Source organism: Pteropus alecto, unplaced genomic scaffold, assembly GCF_000325575.1.
Source record: "Pteropus alecto unplaced genomic scaffold, ASM32557v1 scaffold3, whole genome shotgun sequence".
Lineage (NCBI taxonomy): Eukaryota > Metazoa > Chordata > Mammalia > Chiroptera > Pteropodidae > Pteropus > Pteropus alecto.
In genome coordinates this window covers 44,967,675-44,983,271 of record NW_006442484.1, presented here as the reverse complement: position 1 = coordinate 44,983,271, position 15,597 = coordinate 44,967,675, and positions in this window count along the sequence as shown.

Sequence of the window (15,597 nt, the reverse complement as noted above, 5' to 3'; positions counted from 1 at the left end):
ACCACTTACCAGAACATAAAAATTCCTGCCTTTGTGGAGCTTACATTCTACAGAGCAGGGGATGGGGTGTGTTGGGAAACACAGTTAACAATAAAGTACATTGTGCATTATGTTAGAAGTGGTTAAGCGCTAAGTGAAGAAAAAGACAGCAGTTATGCTGGAGAGCATGTAGAGCGACGTTTCAATCTTATCTCAGGATGAATCAATCTGAAGAGATGCAAAGAAACACGTGGCTGTCTTTTAAGGTACACATTCTAACAAAATGTGCTTAACCTAGATTATGTGATATTAGATAAAAGATTTCATGAAGACAAGCTGATGTATTTCTGTAACAGAGTTTGACAACTGATACATTAAAAGATCAAACACATGTTTCCTTTGATTTATTTGAGAGGACAGGGAAGATAATCTCTTGTCTCTGGTGTGTACTTACTGTTTTATGCAGTTTTGCTAATTCCGCATCTCTGCGACTATAGAGTTTGATGCTTGACACTAAGAATTTATTGGTGAGAATGTAATTATTCAAGAAACCTATCTACTCCTAGGCCTTCATCTGATATAAATATACAGACACACACAAACACCTAGAGAGTACTGTTATCAAAGCAATTAGTTCTAAAAGAAATTTAGAAGATTTTTAATAACATTTCATTATTATCTTGACCACAGGATAATAGTTATTTTTGAAGCAATCTAAGTTACAACATTTTATTTGGTCTGAAGTAATTGTGAAAAATCATTTCTTTAAACTTTTTATAAATACGAATAATTTTTTTCTATAATTCTCCCACATGGTTAAAAAATACAGGTCTTTCCAGACTATAACTATAGATTGAGACTTGGGTGTTCCAGAGGCAAATATAAAGATCCTATAGTGCTAACATCCAATGTGAAAAAAAACCCCTCAAATATGTAGAATAAAGACTTTTTTGAATAAATTGCCTTACCATTTGAATAAATGGTAAGTTGCCAGTTATTATATTTCCATAGAAAATGTGATCAGTGAAAATTTCCAAAATTAAAGGATTTATTCTAAAATAAAAGCCATATGACATTGGAACTTAAAAAAGGAAATATGTATAATTGTATTCTATTACAGCAGTCCAAAGCGCCAAATCAAATATTAATTGTAAAATTATCAAATATGTCACAACACTCAAACTAGAAGGGTTCTATTATTATTCACTAGTGGGCCAATGAGTTGCATCTTTTTTCCTCAAAAGTATATGCAGATTTTTCCAATGGCTTTCCAAGAAGAGAATGTTACACCCTCATCATGGTCACAATGCCTTCCTTCCCCTGCCTCTTTATTTTGTATTAGATTTTTATATTTAAAGCCTCATTCTTTGAGCTAGAATTTTTTTAACATAACAGTTGCCATGGTTTTATTATGCAGTACTTCAATTATTTGAGAAAGTATTTCTGATTCAGAATCTTATTTTTAACTCAGTTATGTCAAATAAGGGTTCTGAATCAGAAATACTATAAATAAAAACCATGAATTTTCAGATTCAAGAAACAGTTTACATGAAACTAAGTCTCTACCTAGATACATCATGTTAATGCTTTTAGAACACCAAATACAAAGAAAGAATGTTAAGAGCAGAGAAAAGATACTGTCCCACAAAGAAATGACAAAAAAAATGACAACTGACTTTTAACCATCTCCAAAGTGCTGAGGAAATGTAATGTCGATAATTGTTAATGCTGGATTCTTTTCCCGGTGTTTTTGAAAATTTCCATAATAAAAAAGTTTTACTAAAAAATTTTAAACTCTGAGAGAAAAATGATAGTCAACCCAGAATGCTATTTAAGAGTGATAAGAGTGAGGACAAACACAAGAGACAGAAAAACTGACATGTCAAAATGTGTGGGTTGCTGCTAAATCAGTACATAGGTTTTCATAAATAGGAAAAGGTAGAAAATGAGCTAACCATATAATTCAAGAAGTAATGAAAACAGTAATCAAGAAAATGCAACAATAAATAGGACAAAGGGTAAAATAAAGGAAAATAAAAGTGGAAATTAATATTTTTGAAAAACAATTAACATCCGAAGGTGGTTTTGAGGAAGAGAGAATGGATAGAGGTACATGAAAGAGGGAGGGAGGGACTTGGAAAAAAAAAAAAACAGGGAGAAATTATTTAAAGATTAAAAGGAAAGTATACAGTTAGTGTGCTTTTCTATGTATAATGTTATTCTTCAATAAAGTTAAAATTATAACAAGCACAAATAAACCATGCTAGGAAAAAAAGGGATTAAATTCAGAGCCATAAAACAGAATAACAATAGCAATAACTTCAGAACTTTATAAAGAATTCTTTAAGACTGTAACATCTAAAATTCACAAATATGTAGAGGTTAACATGCTACTGAACAACCAATGGCTCAAAGAAATCAAAAGAAAAATCAAAAACTACTTTGAGACACTTGAAAATTGAAATAAATACAACATACCAAAACTTCTGGCTGCAGCAAAAGCAGTTCTAAGAGGAAGTTTATAGTGATGTCTACATCAAGAATGAAGAAAATTTTCAAATAAACAACCTGGCTTTATATCTCAGGGAACTAGAAAAAGAACAAATGAAGCCCAAAGTTAGTAGAAGGTGGAAATAAAGATCAGAGTGTAAGTAAATGAAATAGAGACTAAAAAGACAATAGAAAAGATCAGTGAAACTCATAGCTGATTCTTTGAAAACATAAAATTGACAAAATTTTGTCTAGACTCACCAAGAAAAAAGGACTCAAAACCAGGAATGAAAGAGGAGACATTACCACAGAAATACAAAGAGTCATAGAGGCTGCTATGAACAATTGCACACCAACAAATTTGATAACCTAGAAGGAATTGATAAATACCAAGAATATACAACTTGCTAAGACCGAATCATGAAAAAATAAAAAATGTGAAGAGACCAATTACTAGTAAGGAGATTGAACCAGTAATCAAAACAATCGCAACGAACAAAAATGCAAGACCAGGCGCTTCACTAGTGAATTCTACCAAATATTTAGAATACCAATCCTTCTTAAACTTTTTTAAAAAATAGAAGAGGATGGAATATTTTCAAACTAATTTTATGAGGATAGCATTTCTCTGATACCAAAACAAGACAAGGACAGTACTGGAAAAGATTACAGTCCAATATTCCTGATGAACACAGATGCATACATCTTCTAATTAACATTCCAAATTAAACAATACATTAAAAGAATCAAATCACAATTAAGTGGAATTTATTTCAAGGATGCAAGGATCATTCAACATCTACACATCAATGTGATACACCACATTAACAAAATGAAGGATAAAAGTCATATGATCATCTCAGTAGATAGAGAAAAAGCATTTAACAAAATTCAACATCCACTTGGGATAAAATCTCTCAACAAAGAGTATAGAGGGAACATACCTCAACATAATAAAGGCCATAGCTAACATCTGGAACAAGACAAGGATACCCACTTTTGCCACTGTTATTAAACATAATATTGGAAGTCCTAGCCAGGGATATTAGACAAGAAAAAGAAAAATTCATCCAAATCAGAAAGGAAGAAGTAAAACTGTCACTATTTGAAGATGACATGGTACTATATATAGAAAACCCTCAAGGTTCCACTCCTCCAAAAAAAAAACTGTTAGAGCTAATAAATAAATTCAGAGAAGTTGCAGGACACAAAATCAGTATACAGTTATCCCTTAATATCTGTAGGGGATTGGTTCCAGGATTCCCCACAGATAACAAAATTCACTTATGCTGAAGTCACTTACATAACATGGCGTAGAGCAATACATGCAGTCAGCCCTCTGCACCTGTGGATTCCCAACAAAAGATCAAAAATAGTGTCTTTAATCTACATTTGGTTGCATCTGCAGGTGCTTAACCTGCAGATATGGAGGGCCAACTATATTGAAAAAAATTCACGTATAAGTGAAACTATGCATTTCAAACTTGTGTTGTTCAAGGGACAACTGTACAAAAATTTGTTGCATTTCTATATGATAATAGCAAATTACCAGAAAAAAATTAAGAAAACAATCTCATTTACAGTTGGATCAAAAAGAATAAAATACCTAGGGATAAATTTAACCAAGGAGATGAAAGACCTATACTATGAAAACTATAAGATACTGAAGAAAGAAATCGAAGAAGACAAAAATAAGTGGAAAAATATTTTGTGCTCATGGATTGGAAGAATATTGTTAAAATATCCATATGACCCAAAGCAATCTACAGATTCAACACAATCCCTATCAAAACTTTAATGGCATTTTTCACAGTATAGAACAATCTTAAAATTTGTATGGAACCACGAAAGACCTCAAATAACAAAAGCAATTTTTGAAAGAGAGCAAAGCTGGAGACATGCTCCTTGATTTCAAACTGCATTACAAAGGTAGAATGATCAAAACACTATGGTACTGGCATAAAAATAGATACATAGATCGTGAACAGATTCGAGAGCCCGGAAATAAGCCCACACATACATGGTCAATTAATTTACAACAAAAGTGCCAAGAATATACAATGGGAAAGGACAGTCTTTTCAATAAATGGTGTCGGGAAAACGACAGCCACATGCAAAAGAATGAAACTGGACCACTGTTTTACACCATACACAAAAATATTGTTTAGCTATAAAAAAAGGAAAGAAATTTTGCTATATGCAACAACATGGATGGACCTTGAGGGCAGTAATCTAAGTGAAATAAGAGGAAGATGAATACCATATGATCTCACTTATATGTGAAATCTTAAAAGAGCAAAGAAGTGAAAAACAAAAACACCTGAGCTCATAGAGAACAAATTGGTGGTTACTGAAGGTGGTAGTGGTGGGGACGGGGGGTGAGCAAAATGAGTGAAGGGGGTTAAAACAAGTCATGGGGATATAATGTACAGCATTGTAACTATACTCAGTAATGTATTGCATATTTGAAAGTTGCTAAGAATAAGTCAAGAGTTCACATCACAAAAAAAAATTTTTATAACTATATGTTAACTAGACTTATGGTCATTAGAAACATCTAATCATTGTTTTACATATGAAACTAATGTTATATGTCAATTATATCTTAATTTTAAAAATCACTGGATAAAAGACATAGTTTTCTATTTGTATAGCAAGTTACCACAAACATTGGCTTATAACAATTACCTGTTTATTATCTCACAGTTTCTTTAGAACAGAAGTCTGGGCATAGCATAGCTGGCGTCTCTGCTTAGAGTCTGGCAAGGCTGAAATCTCACCTGAGGCTCCAGATCCTGTTCAAAGCTCACAGCTTGTTGACAGAATTCAGTCTCTTACTGTTGTAGCACTAGTGACACTGCTTATTTGCTGGTGATCAGCTCCTAGAGGCCACCCACCATTCCCTGCTACATGAGCCCCTCCATAATATGGCAGTTTGCTCCTGCGAGGCCAGTATGAGATCTCACTTACTTTGAATCTGATTTAAGGGCTCATCTGATTGGGCCAGGCTTCCTGAAAATGACTCAAAATTGAGATGATTCAGAGTCAACTGAGTAGGGGCCGTAATTACATATGCAAAATCTCTTCTGCCAGATAGGCAAGATAACCCCGAGAGTGATATCCCATCCTATTCACAGGCCCCACAGGCACTCAAAGGGGAGGGCATTGTACAGGATGTGGACACAAAGTGAAAAAAGAGTGAGAAAAAAGAATAGGACAGAGCATCCAAGAGCTGTGGGGACAATAACACGTTGAGAACTTGACAGGGGTATTATTCGAAGAGGTATATTTTCCACAATTAATGAACAATACCAAGCTATACGCCCAAGAAGTTTAGAAAAACCTAAGCAGATAAACACACACACACACCTGGATACATCTACAAACTTGAAAATATAAATCTTAAGGCAACAAGAAAAAATGATATATGGAGGAAAATGATAAGAATTACAGCAAATTTCTTGTCCAAAATTAAGCAAGCCTCCTTAATGACTCCTTTAAAGTATTGGGTGAAAATGATGAACCCAAATTTCTATAGCCAGTGAAAATATCTTTCAAAGCCGAAGGGAAAATAATGAATTTATTACAAGCCGAGTTGCACTGCAAGAAATGTCAAAGTAAGTCCTCCAATAAGAAGAAATATAACGGAAACTTGGAGTGACAAAAAGAAGCAAAAATTTCCAGAAATGGTTAAAATAAAGTTAAATATAAGACATTTTTTCCTTTTGTCTAATCACTCTAAGTGATCGCTGACTGTCTAAAGCAGAAGTAATAGCAATGTATGATAGGTTTATAGCATATGCAAAAATAATACATGTGAAAACAGCACAAAAAACATGGAAGGAGAAATTGAGATAGTACCGTTGTGAGGCTCTTATACTATATGTAAAATAATATGATATTTAAAGATAGATTGTAATTAGGTAAAGATGAATATTGTAAATGCTAGGGCAATCACTAAAAGGAGGTAAAAATGTTTCTTTAAAGAACTACTATAAACTAAAATGAAAAGACAAATATTACATTAAAAAATAGACAAGGACAAAAGAAACCCAAACAACCAACAAATACAATATGTTTAAAAACAACCCCAGTAATAACCAGAATAATGTAAATAATAACAATATGAGATAGAAAATTTCTCAACTTGGAAAAATAAATCAGATGTGACCAAGTATTGGGAGAGGATGTGAGGAAATCAGATCTCCCGTATGTTGCTGGTAAGTTGGTGCAATGATTTTGAAGAGCAGCTTTGCAGTACTTTATGAAGCTGAAGACGTATGCATCTTATCACTCATCAGTTTTACTTCTTATGTCTAATTTTTCTCCATATATAATTGTTTCATAATTTAAAGTAAAATTTAAAAATGAAAATATTCAACAATGCTAGATAGAAAATAAATTTACTAAAATTATACTGATTTTTTTTGAGTAGCTCATTGCCAGATTTTCTCATAACAACCTGCTTTTTAAAACACCATGCCCAAATCCCAGCCCCTGTACATCCTTAACATATATTAGAACAAATATCTTAGGACTTATATCCTCCTAAATGAAAAACCTATTAGAAAAATTAGATTTAGAAGGAAAGCCACAGTCAAAAATTTTTTTAAAAATTAAGATCTTCAGATCTAGCCGTAAATGAGTAGATCATATATATGTTCTACTTGATAAATAATAAGCAAAAGCCAGTAAGAAATCCACTACAAAGATATTGCATGAGAACCCAATGAATATTATGCAAGCATTAAAATCATGACTTGTGTTCTAGTTACGACTGTGTTAAAAACATGCATAGGATAAGACGTGATAAGTGTATTTTTAAGAGAAAAATGAAACTAATGCTTCTGTTTTCCCAATGATTTAATTCAACTTTTTTTTTTCTTTTGAATTTTGGGATTCTCTTTGAAAGTTTGCTGTTGTTTGGGAGAACTTTAGAATGATGTATAGAGCTAATGTAGAATGCAACTCTACCTCCTCCAAATAAATAAAAATGCTACATGGAGTATTTGAGGTAGTTTAATACATTGCTGAGCTATAAAGCAGGAAGAGTGCCATAAATATAAAGGAAGCCCACAGCAGAAATTTAAAGTTAGATGTCCTATGTAGTTCTCCTGACCTTATAGAGCAGGCTTTTATTATACCTTACAGTCAGAAGGGGAGAGGAATCAAGGCTGCAAGTGAGAGGCTACTGCTGGGCTTCCATTATGAACCCAGAGCCAGTAAACGCCACTTACTGCCAGCATAACTATGCATCTTCGCAGCAATATCTCTACACTATGGAAATGGAGCACAATTTTATGGAAGGTGATCATCTCCGCAACAGTTCACCCTTTGGCCACTAAATCTTTTTTTTAATTGAATTTATTTATTTATTTTTTTATGGTGACATTGTGTAACGAAATCCAATAAGTTTCAGCTGTACATTTTAACAGTAAGGCATATATATATTTACACCGTGTTCACCTCCCATAGTTAGATTTCTTTCTGTCACCACATATTTTACCCCATCTACCTCCCCGCTTCCCCACTCTCCTCTACCCTCTGGTAACCACTAGTCTATAGTCCATGTCCATGAGTCTGTTTGTTTGTGCTGTTCACTTGTTGCTTTTAGGTTTATATCCTCACAAAAGTGGTATCATATGATTTTCAATTTTTTCTGTCTTGGCCACCAACTCTTGAGTTTGCTCTTCTTCCACAGTGAACATACTCTCACCACCCAAACAGAGAGAAACCAAAGTCCCACCGAGTTATTGCATCCGGTTCACAGTCCAAGGTCGATGGGGGAGATTGAAGCACAGACCTCTCTCTTTCGGACCTGGATGTGACTCTGTATGACCTAACAACACATGAACTAATGGACATGTTATCGTCTCTTGGACCCCCAGTGCTCTCAAAATAGCATTGCAAGCCAAGGACAACAATAAAAAGGACTGGTAGAGGTGTACCGCAATCATGAAATCTGATGGCACAGACATTGCAAGAGCCCTCTTCTGGCAGTTTGGGGATTTTCCTTGATTAGACCCAATTCTGCTTGTTGGTGGAGTTCCTCTATCCTTTGTGGCCCCTGGATTGCCTTTTTGAAGGTTCTTCTGTGTCCATTACACTCCTTGGGCACATCTCTGGTGGGTGTTGGAGATTATGTGCTCCTTGGGAGCCTCAAGATTTCACAGCCCACTTTTGCCTATGCAAGTTTGGAGCCAGGGATAGTTTCAGTCTGCTGAAGGCTTTTTAGCCTAGGCTTATGGATTCTTCTGCAATATAACTTCCTCAGAATCTCAGTTGGCTTATGATCTATTTGCTTCATGTCAGTTTCATGAGCCAATAGGCACATCCAACATTCGTTCCTAGACATATCTTTCCAAACATATCAAGTCTGGTTTATTACATTAAAGTCTCACTCTCAGTTCTTTTTCTCTCTAATCAATAGCAGCTTGAAGCCATCAGACCTAAGTGGGAAGACTCAGTTCTTCGCTGCTGGGTTCAGTATTGATTGGCCTTTGACATTCAACCCTTTTCTTAAGGTTTCTTATTCTTTAGAGCATAGGAGCAAATGGCTTCTCTAACTCTGCCATTCTAGTCCCCTCTCACCTGGACAAGAAGGACTGCTTCCCTGAGCCCCATACTTTAGAGAGTCCCTCTATCACTCAAGATCTAATGCTCAGCCCTGGCATAGCACAACTCCTAACCTTAAACGGCTGTTCTCATAACTTATACCATTCAGGCCCCAGGAAAACACTTCTCTACATCTCTGTCACATGTCATCAAAACAAAAGGAATGACATCAAATTGTCATGAAGTTTTGGTGGCTATTTAACTCTGATGTCAGAGATTAACACTAGTTTGTAGTGGAGTGAAGATGCAAGTCGTGGAAGTGGTTAGGTAAGAAATAAGACTAACTTGTCAAAATTTTTCTCTCAAAATAAATACCATACATTCTTTTTTTTTCTTTTTTTTGTATTAAGTTTATTGGGGTAACATTGGTTAATACAATTATATAATTTTCAGGTGTACATTATAGTTTGACATCTATATATTCTATTGTATGATTACCACCCAAAGTCCAATTTCCTTCAGCTACCATATATTTGATCCCCTTTACTCGCTTCACCCTCCCCCAACTACTTCTCCCCTCCTCCCCCACCCCACTAGTAACCACTACTCTATAGTCCTCTGGTAACCACTAGTCTATAGTCCATGTCCACGAGTCTCTGTTTGTCCTGTTCTTTTGTTGCTTTTAGGTTTATATCCCACATATAAGTGATATCATATGATCTTCAACTTTTTCTGTCTGACTTATTTCGCTGAGCATGATTATCTCGAGGTCCATCCATGTTGTCGCAAATGGCAGTATTTCATCTCTACTTATGGCTGAGTAATATTCCTTGGTATATATGTGCTAAAGCTTCTTTAGCCAGTCATCTATCATAGGACATTTGGGTTGCTTCCATGTCCTGGTCACTGTGAATAATGCTGCTATGAACATCAATGTGCAAATATCTTTTTGGATATGGGTTTTCAAGTCAGACTTTGGGTAAATATCCAGCAGTGGAATAAATGCAATACATTCTTGCACAACACAGTATTATTTGCCAGTAATGTCAAACACCCATCTTCTTTTCTCATTCCAATTTGTAGTATTGTCAAAAAGTGCACATAGTATCTGAGAAATATTTGGCAATATTATTAATTTTTATCTTAAATTTGTAAATATCAGATCTAGATGCATGCATGAAGTGATACCAATTCCCTTTATATTGACAACTAGGTGGACATTGAATTAAAATTGCAATAAAATTTGCAATAAGTTTGATATTCATTAATTGAAATTTTTCCACAGATAATTCTATTATTATGAGAGAAAATAATGTTTTTTGAGAACAAAATTACTTTATGATTTTTACATTTACGTAGTTTTCCATTTAGATGAAATTATAATTTTGTAGAGTTTGAATCATTTACTTTGCTTTTTACTGTTGATACCACTACTGTCAAGAGAATAGAAATTATGTAAATATATTATTCTATCAACATAATTAGTGATTTTATTGAAATGAAGGCAAGAATAAATATATCAGCTGTCATAGGTTTTGTCTTAATTTTCTTACTCATGTAAATATTGTTGACCATCAAAGAACACCCAGAATAAGTGCAATAATTATTGAATTCAGTCATATTTCTTATTTTGCTGACTCTCGATCATAAAAAAATAATTACATGATTTTTTATTTTTTTATTATGGAAATAGCATTTGTCAAGGCAGGAGGGTAGAACATGTTTGATTTAATAGTTTGTTATCTTAGTTTATAAGTCAAATATCTAGACAACTGGTATACAGAGCTGCTTTTGTACTCTGTTCCAGACTTCAAAAATGTTAGGGGCAGGCCTATTTAGAGGGCTTTAATTTAAAGATGCTCTTTATTCCCTTTTATTTTTGTGCACAAATTGGCCAGTTCTTACTTTAAATGTTGCTTGTCAGAGTGCCAAAATGGGAGGAAAAGGAGAGAACTCTTGGGGACCTCAAACCAGCAATTCCAGAGACCACGAATGTCATTTCTATTCACAACCAGGAATTAGTCACATAGCTTGACCCAGGCACAAGGGGACCAAAAGTGAAGAACTGGAAAGATTAGGTCAGCACAGTTGGTGTATTATCTTCCTATTTTACAGCTGAGACAATGAAAATTTAAGTAACAAAGGTCACAGTTACTCAAGCAACAGAGTCAGAATTTGAACACAGGCCTGTGCTCTTAACCTTTCCACCACAAATCTTTGAGGAATTTGAAGAAATCTTGGGGAGTGCTCTGGACATGTGCAAGATGTGAAATCAGGGTTCGAGTCGATCTCATCTAGTTCTCAAGGACACAAGAAACCCCAGCTAATATCTAAGAGTAATTTTTAGTGTTCTGACCCTAGAACTCCATTCCCAGCCAAATTATCTCTTTTTGTGTTAGAGCAAACAGTACTGAGGAGACAAACACCCAAACGGCTCTGGAGGTTCATTTTCTCACTTCTTTCAGCAGCTTCCTAAGAAGCCTGTTCAGCAAGTCTGAGTTAACTCAGCAGAAAATCAGAAGCTACGCTCCGAGGCTCCATCTCTTTATCAGGAAATCCCATTGTAATATCCACTAAGTGTTCTTCATTCTCTTCCATCCTTCCCGTAAATAGATAAAGTTCTTTAGGGTCTCCCCTCCTGGAAACCGGTCCATGTGTATGCAGTCCAGCTATGTCACCCCGAGATCGCCCTGCTATGGGATAATGAAAGCTCAGGGCACTGGTGCCCTGTAGTACATCTCTGTAAGTTTTTCTTAATTGAATCGTTTTATTTCATATCACACCAACATGTGTACCCATGGGCGACTTGTGTACCCATTCACTATAGAGCACATTTTTGAACACCCGGGAACCCAGAATGTATGCCCTCCACCATCACATATACAAATATCCTTTCTTTAAAACAGTACCCAGGGAAGGAAAAAGAATCAGAATAAAGGAACTTATAAAACTGGAAGATCTGATATACCAGAAAGAGTTGTGAAAAACAAAACCAGTAAAATATATAGTTAAGTCCAAATAATTACTGATACTATATTTGTGAGTTTGAGTAGAACTGTTTGAGGAAGCCTTAAAATGCTGTGATCATAAAGGACAAAAAATAATGAACTGGAACCAAACTCAAGATGGTTTCAACAAATCCTGAAAGGTATGGTAGAGTATAAGTGAAGAATAAAATTATAGTTGTCTTCATTTCCATTCTCCCCTTCTTAAACAGCAGTAGAATTTTTAGTGGCACTTGGTTATCCAGCTACAGACTAATAATATATCAGGCAGGGTCCATACAGGAAAACCAAAACTATACTTGGCATTTAAACAGAGTCTTTAATATAGGGAATGAGTTTAATAGATGTCGAAAGACTAAAAAGTCAAAGTAGGAACATTGAGGTAAAGCAGAGGTAATACCTTCAGGAAGCAGCGATAACTCCTAGAGTCGTGGGAACCAAGAGAAGAGAAAGAAGTTATAGAACCTAAAGACTCAGGTGCCTCAGACCTCTGGGGAGAGGGCGATGTATTGGTTTTGGAAGAACCAAAAAAAGCTAGGCGGGGACCAACTGGTGCCGCTGGGCTGCAGGACCAGTCTTGGGGCGACATGAAAGGTACAACCAGCAAATAAGGAAGAAGCAATTCCCTTCTCCTCCCTTCCAGTGTGTCCCTCCACTGCCTCTTCTTGATGGAACGTTTCACGAAGTCAGCTGACCAAGGAGAAATGTGGTTTGCAGAGTCACAATCCGCGCATCGAAAAGCAGAGTTTAGAAGAGTGGAAGTACATCTGAGAGACAACAGCTCAGCCACCGCAGGACTGCTTTCACATCGTCCCTTAGCTCTGGGGTGGGCAGGTGATGAAGGCCGGGCTCTCGGAATGAATGGGAATTATTCATTCAGTTGCTGGGTCACCCCTCCCCTCTTCCCTCTCTTTGGGCTGTAATGTCCACGTGGAGGTGAGCCACAGCGGCCACGCTGACGAGGCTAACACCTAACACATGGTGGAGTGATAGAATCAAATCGGCCCAGGTCCCTGAAATCACAGAGTCACCAGACACTGATAAAGAGATGTAGACTTAAATAGGCTTGTTGAATTTAAGGAAATTCAGGGAGGAGGAAAAAAGAGGGGAAAAAAAATAGTACAGTGGAATTGAAGGAAACAATAGAACATAAACAGATCATTGGGTAAAAAAACAATCAGCCTTGAACTATATTCTCTGTACAAGAGATACATATCAAACAAAAAGACAGAAAGGCTGAAAATAAAAAGATGAAAAAAGATATGCTGAGAAATGCAAACTAATAAAATTAGAAGTCAGGTAATGTTAATATGCTGAGAAATGCAAACTAATAAAATTAGAAGTCAGGTAATGTTAATAGCATTCAAAGTCTACAGTATTAAATGAGATGAAAATATTTGTATTAAAATGGTAAAGATCTATCAGAAATATAAATAAATCATTTCATTCTGAACAACACATTACCAAAATATGTTGGAACAAAGCAAAGCTTATATAAGTTATGTCACAAGAATTTTTAATTCTTAAAGAGAAATTGAACTTAGCTTGTTATACAACCCAATTTCAATTCAATTTGATATTCCAAACTACTCTTATATTAGAATAGCCCAGAATTTGAGAAATGTATTCATAATCGTTGAGTCATTATCCATTGAGACTATGAAGCCTTTGTGAGAAGAATGGGTTTTCCTATGAAGGGATAAAAATTCCGTCATTTATTCAGCTCAGCCTGCAGAGACAAGTTTTGGGCTGGAGGGAGAAATGTCCCAGGAAATGGGAGACTAGGATCCTGGGCATGGAGATGCCTAGGATGAGCTACTCTTGGCTTGGGTGGGCTGTGAGGAGGGGGCCCCAGGTTAGGGGCCCATGGGAGGTCTGGACTTGTGTAGAAGTAAGGGTGATGTTGACATTGTATCGCTTTGTGCTTTTTTTTTTTTTTTCCCCCTGTATGGTACTTTTTGCACAATCCCTGGACCATCTGAAAAGTCTAAGTCTATTTAAATGTTCCCATCTGGTCTCAGCTTTCCCTGTGGGTGACTAGGGCAAAGCTGGTGCAGGGAGAATGCAGCAGCATAGCACAGTCCAGCACCGGAAAGGCTGAGGAGGCCAGTGCCCATCAGCAAGTCATTGTGGCCTCTTAGCTCCCATAACTCCTTAGTTCTCTTTGGATCCCTTAACCAGATGTGGTTGCCATTGGCCATTGGCTGGGCCTGTATGCTCTGGGTCTGCAGTCACCGATGGTCACCATGACCTCACCACCAGCCTCCAAGAGGAAAGGACCCAGGCAAAGTGGCCACCGCCCCTAGGCAGCAGCTCATATTTTGAACAAAAATTTTGTTCTTTGCTCATCTGGGGAGAGGGAGGGTATTTAATTACCAATTTAGATGAGCTCTTTAAACTATGTGAAAGTGGCTGTTGGGTACACAGAAGGGAAAGCCCCAAGTCCCCCAAGCATGTAGACTCATTAAGTAGAGTCCTGGGGTACATGCTTGGTTCCCAAAGTTTAGTTTGTTTCTTGCCTACTGCTCTCAAACTGTGCACTCTCCAGCGTCTGCTGTGGGATCTTAGGGGTATAATTGTCAGTGAGGTTAGGAAAGGAGTTAGCACAAATGTACAGTGCATTGGGTGATTTCAAGACTTTACTGAGCCTGTTTGTTTTCTCCAAGGGTAACAAGAGGAGATGATTTTGTTCTATGGCATTCAGAAGAAGGGACCAGAGAAAGCAGACTGAGCTGTCATGAGTTCTCCAATCAGAAATAGTGGGAGTGAGGGAGTTGGATGACATGAGATGACAGATAATGGGGGCTCATTTGGGAGGGAAACAGGTTTGGGGAGGCAGTAAAGATGGCCGAAGTCTGGGTGGAATGCTATCAGGTCCCTGCCGTGTCACCCCTACTCTTCATCAAAGTCACAGAGCATCACAAATTTGTGACTGTGCTCAGAGGTCTTAGGACAGTGGAGAGGGGATGGAGCTTCATGTCTGAGTTTGGTCCTCGGCTCAGCCAAGAGGAACACCTAGACACAGGAGCACAGAAAGCTGCAGAACAGAGTGAGTGGGAGTGGTGGGGAGGCTTTAAAATTCATATAGACCCTTGAATTTGGGTTCAGATCAAGTATCATCAAGATTTCTGGAGAATACAGAGGCCCCAGGTAATGAATAGTCTAAGGATATCTCTTGTGGTGGCCCCCACATTAGCTTAACTCCTGGATCGAAGGTATCCATCAGAAAATTGATGGTGCACTTAAATTATGAGAATTTAATAGAGGGACTATAATGAAAGGGTGAGCAGAGCATAAGCATTCCACAAGTTCAGTAACTGGGGCCAGTTCTAGTGGGGCAAGGGGAGTGAGCAGTTACTGAAACCCAGAGGGAGAGAGAGCTGTGTAGAGAGTCTGCCCTGCAGATCCTGCAACATCCTGTTGGGAGCTGCAGCCAGCCCACAAGGAACCCACAGTAAGGGACCTGGACGAACCATTTCCAACCTCTTTCCCCACCCTCCCTCCAATCTCCTGTCCACTGGCCAAACTCAACCAGAAGCCAGAGGACAAAGGAACCTGTTCAAGCACT